The following is a 6,246-nucleotide window of genomic DNA, read 5'->3' on the forward strand; positions in this document are numbered from 1 at the left end:
AGGGCATGGGACGATCCAAGGGAATTTCAGGACCCTGGAGGGTGTGACGGGGGACGTAGTCACATCATGAAAGAGCTAGTGATCTCTCTTCATGTTGGGGAATGTGGTTTGAGTGGCTGTGGGAACTTAAACTTTCTGACTTTCTGTGTAACCAAAATCTCAACCCCCAAGTGTGTCGAAGTGACTTTCCTGACACAGCACATGTAGCCTGGCTCTCTCCTGATGTCTGTTTTTCTTGCTCTTAGAAGAAGAAACGGCCTAAATAATCCTCATGGGCCAACAGTTGAAAAAATATTTGTTTTGGTTTTGCTGAGCGCTTTCCCTGTTAAAACGTGAATATTTTGAGGGGAAGGGAGATCCCCATTGTGTGGGTTTGATTCATTTATGCTTAACAGATCAATTGTTTCGAGGGGAGACTTTATGTCCGAGAGGCTATAGAAAGCTTTACTGCCCCTTTCCTTTCAAACAGGAAGTTGCATTTTGCCAAAAGTAAACAAATGTGAACCCGGGAAGGTTTGTTTAGTTTCTGACGCTGACTTTAGGACCTGAGAATGGAGTCTGTGCTTGGCAAAAATGCCTTCTCTGAGCTCTATCTGGGCCAAAATGTTCTCTGCTCAGGACCTGGCCTTTGCGCTCTGGTAAACATCCTCCTCTCACCAGCCCCCAGAAATTCACTGCCAAAGTCCCTCAGCAGCTTTGCTTACTTATCAGGGACATTCTAAAGCTGAGGGCAACTTGGAAACCAATTTTCAGCGGGACACAGCTTTCTGAAGGGGGACTGCTTTATAAAAATGGCCTGAGGCTTAGAAATCTCAGAGGATGTGAATGCAGTTGACATTCTAGGTGTTTTGGCATGGGCTAGTCCCTCTGGGTGAAGAAGCTTCTAAAAGAGTGACAGTTTCCACTCAGCTAACATGGTAGTGCTAAGCACTGTGTAGGACTGAGTTTCTATAATCCTCACACAAATCCTAGGAGAAAGACACTGTCATTACCTGCAATTTACGGATGAGAGAAGTAAGACTTAGAAAAGGTAAGAAAAAACACAGCTGGTCAATTTAAGGGAAGCCTCTAGTCTCTCTGTCTTCTGGTTTGGAGATTTTAAATAGTTTATGATCAATATCTGAACTCCAGGAAGTTACAAAATATTTAGAAGAGATCAGCACAATTCAGGTAAAGAGTAATGTGAGACAGTTTACTACTGCAGGACAAAGAACTGAGAAGTAGCATTTAAAGCTTTTAATGAATAAGTCTGACATTGAACCTATCTTGTTCTGTGAGGGGTTTAAATCAGCTGATAAAAACAGGGGCAATGTCTGAACAGGTAGAGACGGTGAGGTCTAAAGCAGTCTGTGATGATTCTCAGAGGAGGGGTCTGGTTCACCCTTAAAGAATGAGTGGGAATTAGGTAAATGAGGAATGTTTCAAATTTGGGGAATCAGAATCGACTCTTTCTTTAGGGGGCTTGTATTAGAAGCTACTTTATGAAAACATTCTTGGTATGCATGGTGACCTTCCTTGGGCCTTGATATTGTACTCTCTGAACTCTTATATGCTTGAGAGATAGTTTATCCACTGAAACATACAAATAAATGTTTGGTCTGTGAAGTAATCCATCATTGAGAGGCAGTGGCAAAGCTAGAGGTTGTTGGACCAGAAATTCACCCTCCTCCACCTCCCCGTTCCATCACAAACTAATTCTCCCACATCCTAATGGCACCAGTCTTGTCAGGGCTCTGAAAACAGGTTATTGCTTAAGTGCATTTCTCTACTGTACTTTACAGACATGTTAATAATCCTCACAGCTGGTCTCAGATGATAAGTCAGATTCATCCCATTTCATAGCTGAGAAAACTGAGACTGAAAGAGTAAGAACTTTGCCCAAGGTCATACAACTTCTTGATGGTGGAATCAACGAATTGATGATTCCCCCATCAATTGAATGAATAATTCAGTTGATTGAATAATTCTTTCCATTATTCCATAGTCACCTGAGAACAGAATGAAGACTCCTCAGGTAGTTTTTAGCTAGTATTCTGGATTTGCTTAAAATCCTTATGAGATGTTAGCAGCTTTAAGTCTTATGGTGTATGGGACACCAGAGCACTTCTGCATTTCCTTTTAATCAATCTAACGGGGACACGGACCTCTGGCTTTCCTCGTAGAACCCCTGTTTTGAAGTATCTCTGCTTTCTTCATTCAGAAGGACAGATCAGCATCTCTCATGCAAGGCCTGGCTCCGCGCCCATCTCACTTTTGCAATGAGTTTAGCAACATCTGCTTTGCCCATTAAAGTGATTTTTCTCTTCCTGGCCCTGAGCCTGTGTGCTTGCTGCAATTGATTACCAGCAATTTCCTTCCCAAACCAGAGGGTTCAGTGAACTCTAAATTGAATTGTTGCTCACTGGTCTACTTTGGACCAATGCATATGGCTTACGTGCAAAATGATCAAGCCATTTAGTTCCTGAATCTATGGCCTGACAATTCTGGTTAAACACAGGGGAGGACCTGGTGAGTGACATTTCCCATTTTTGCACGCAGTGGCCTAGGGCTGTAGTCATCTCTGGGTTTCTCAATTTCAAACCTAAGGTGGGGGGAGGGGATGAAGTCACCTTGCTCACAACAAGGCTGTTGCAGTGTTCACACCTTCATTTCTTCTTGTCCAGTTGTAGCACTAATGGCCCCAGATGTAGCTGCCTGGAAGGTTCACCGAAGAGACATCTGAGAAAACGTATTTCTAGCTCTAGAGGCAAAAGTAAAGACCTCAGGACAAGGTACATCATTGTTCCCTTCTGAAGGTAACTGTGGGTCCCTTTACATGGTTCAGGCAGCTTTAATCCATAAAGCAAAGCGCCAAAGGAAGTAGAGCCTGTGTATCTGGCCCACTGCTCCATCATTTCTCAGGCTGGTAGATTCCTAGTCATCCTTTAAGATGCAGTCTGACTCCCCCAAACCTCATCACTTTTCATATGCTTTGGGTACCACACACGATATTTCATTGCATTTGTCTGCTTACATAGAGGCCTCTTACCGGGCTGGGGCCCCATTCCTCAGTCACCCTGTATTCCCAATACCTAGCACAGGGAGTCACATACAGTAGGGCCTCAGTCAAAGGATGAAGGAGTGAAGGATGCTGCTTGCCTTGTGAGAAGATTTTCAGTTGGTACTTTGCTCTGAACTGTTCCTAAAATGTTTCTCTCCCCCACAGCTGTGGTGGTTTTACAGGACAGTGAGGAATAGTTGGTTATTTAGAGAAGTGGAACTCAGGAGTCTTCTCCACCACAGTCCTTGCAAAAATCAAAAGAACCTATTACCCATTACTAATTAAATTGCTCCTTTTTATTAGAGCAGTTAATTTTTTTTTTTTTTCTTTTGTGGTACGCAGGCCTCTCACTGTTGTGGCCTCTCCCATTGCGGAGCACAGGCTCCAGACGCGCAGGCTCAGCGGCCATGGCCCACGGGCCCAGCCGCTCCGCGGCATGTGGGATCTTCCCGGACTGGGGCACGAACACTTGTCCCCTGCATTGGCAGGCGGACTCTTACCCACTGCGCCACCAGGGAAGCCCTAGAGCAGTTAATTTAAAGCTAGGTGTCTAAAATTAGGAAAAGGTAACATAAATGGTTAAATCCAGTAATATCAACCATGACTTGAAATCATTGCCATTGCATTTTCTATTCCTTTGAGAAGACATTCCCCATTTCCACCTCGACTGCTGAGACGAAACCCACGTGTATCATCAAGCACTTCTGAAATGATTATTGCACACAAGGCTGCTCCTATCCTATTCTTGTGGATCTTTTTCACAAATGTCTTTGGCATCCAGCTCAAGGCTATTTGCTTTTATTTCTGGAAGATATCTCATTTATATTAGTACCTTTATGAGAAGTATTAGAAAGAGCACAGTTTTCCAAAAAGTATGGCTCAGCTTGAAGCTCTGAGACCCACTCCTTGTAACCAAGGAGATTCTGAGCTGAACCTCCAAAGCTTTGAAGGAATCCTAGGATTTTCAGCTTCTAGAAAGGCCTTCGGTCTTTATTTAACCCCTGCAGGTTGGTAGATGGCCCTGTAGACCTACTAAGGAAGTGGGCTAGTGAACTTCAAGGGAAACTTAGCTGGGCTGCATGTGAAGATAGGTAGTTAGGGAAAGGACATTTAGCATTTTTTTTTTAGCTTTGAGAATCTAACAGAGGAATGGCTGGGAAAATGTTCCAATTGCCTGCCCTTGCTCTTTGCAATCCATTTATCAGATGCAATTAAGCCTGGTACCCCTCCCCCCTCCAGTCCCACAGCAGAGACGGAGGGGCCTTAGCCCCCCATGTGGGCTGTGCTGAGTCACGCTCTTTCAGTTCTGCTGCCAGCCACCGCAGTAGCTGGGATGTAAAACACATCCTTCCCCTTTCCAGAGTTTCTGGCTCAATTTGAACAGGACTTTTCTAACAGAAATGGATCACCCTGAGATCCAACTCATCAAGCCCATGCTTAGTCCAAGATTCCAGATAGAACAAATCTTTAGGGATAGGAATGTGCTACAGTTTACCCAGAGCTAACTAAACCTCCTCTGCCATCAGACCACCACCCTTGCCACCCAAACGGCAGTTCATTTACATGAATGCTTATCATATACCAGGCACTGCCATACTCAGTTTCATGTTATCCTCACGTAACTTCACAAATTGGGTTTTTGGTTTTTTAAAAAAAAAATTATTTATTTTTGGCTGCGTTGGGTCTTCCTTGCTGTGCACGGGCTTTCTCTAGTTGCGATGAGTGGGAGCTACTCTTCATTGTGGTGCGCAGGCTTCTCATTGCAGTGGCTTCTCTTGTTGCAGAGCACGGGCTCTAGGGCTCGTGGGCTTCAGTACTTGTGGCACACGGGCCCAGAAGTTGTGGCTCGCGGGCTCTAGAGCACAGGCTCAGTAGTTGGTGGTGCACGGGCTTAGTTGCTCCGCGACATGTGGGATCTTCCCAGACCAGGGCTCGAACCTGTGTCCCCTGCATTGGCAGGCGGATTCTTAACCACGGCGCTACCAGGGAAGCCACGAATTGGGTTTTGTAATCCCATTTTACAAACGAGGAAATGGAGGCTCTGAGAGTTTAATATTTTTAGGCAGCAAGTATTTGTTAAGAGTATTGGGTGCTATGCTAAGTGCTGGGGATAGAGTGGTAAATGAAATAAACACAGTCCTTCCTTTAGGAAGTTTACATTTAGCTAGTAAGTGTAGCAAAGCCAAGTCTAGAGCCTTCATAGGCCTTATTCTAAAGCTTGCCTTAAACCCTACATACAATTCCTCATAGTCTAAGGCACCCCTTGGGGACCCTTTTAGAAACTCAGCCTACTCGGCATGGCTATTGGGAAGGTAGATCCTGAAATGAGTTTATCCTTCTAAATCATACCCCCGTGAAGTGTAAGCTCACTTGGACAAGGATCATATCTGTCTTCCTCTGGGCACAAAATTGTCCTGCAGTAAGTCTGTGTTGGATGAATGAGTACCAACACTTGCATTTTGGGTTTTGGTCTTCTGCCTGAGAATGGTCCCCCTAGGCTCAATGAAAGCATGTTAAAACCCATGTGCTGTGAGAGGCTGCAGAGAAAGTCTTTGAGCCCTTTACATGTAGTAGGTTTAATTCTTCTTTTCTCTCAATTTTCACACGCCCCCGCACTTCCTGCTCTTTCCTGGGCCTGGAAGCGGAAGTACTGAAATACTGAGACAAACTGTTCTCATGGTTTTTAGAGACTGGTTGAAACCAGGAAGGATAGGAAATCGGAAGGCCGGCTCTCTCTGGTTTCTCTCTGTCCAGGAGACAAGAGCTGGGTCTTGCGACCCTTGATCATGTTTCCACTCCTACTTTGAGCTGGTTGGGCTCAACAAGACCAGTCAAAGGCTTGATCTTAGCTGCAGCTTCCTTGTTCAATGACAAGTTGATTACCATTCTTTTGACTTCATTTTTCATCTGAAAGTGAAAGGGGATGTCCTTAATGGGAGACAATGCTGATATTTATTTCTTGATTACAGGTAGATTTGTGTACACACTGATTTGTTTATTCAGCAAATATTTATGATGTATCTATTCTATGTCTCCCATGAAGGGCCCTGATACAGCTTACATTCCCATGGAATGTGTTTTGCCGTAAACAGAATAAATAAAATATGTATTATGTTAAAAGATAAAATGCCGTGGAGGAAACTAAAGTAGAGGAAGGGGATGAGGAGTGTTTGGTTGGGGGTCCTGCAATATTAAGTTGGGCTATT

This window comes from Monodon monoceros, unplaced genomic scaffold (assembly GCF_005190385.1).
Source record: "Monodon monoceros isolate NGI ecotype Baffin Bay Population unplaced genomic scaffold, NGI_Narwhal_1 Super_Scaffold_4, whole genome shotgun sequence".
Classification (NCBI taxonomy): Eukaryota; Metazoa; Chordata; class Mammalia; order Artiodactyla; family Monodontidae; genus Monodon; species Monodon monoceros.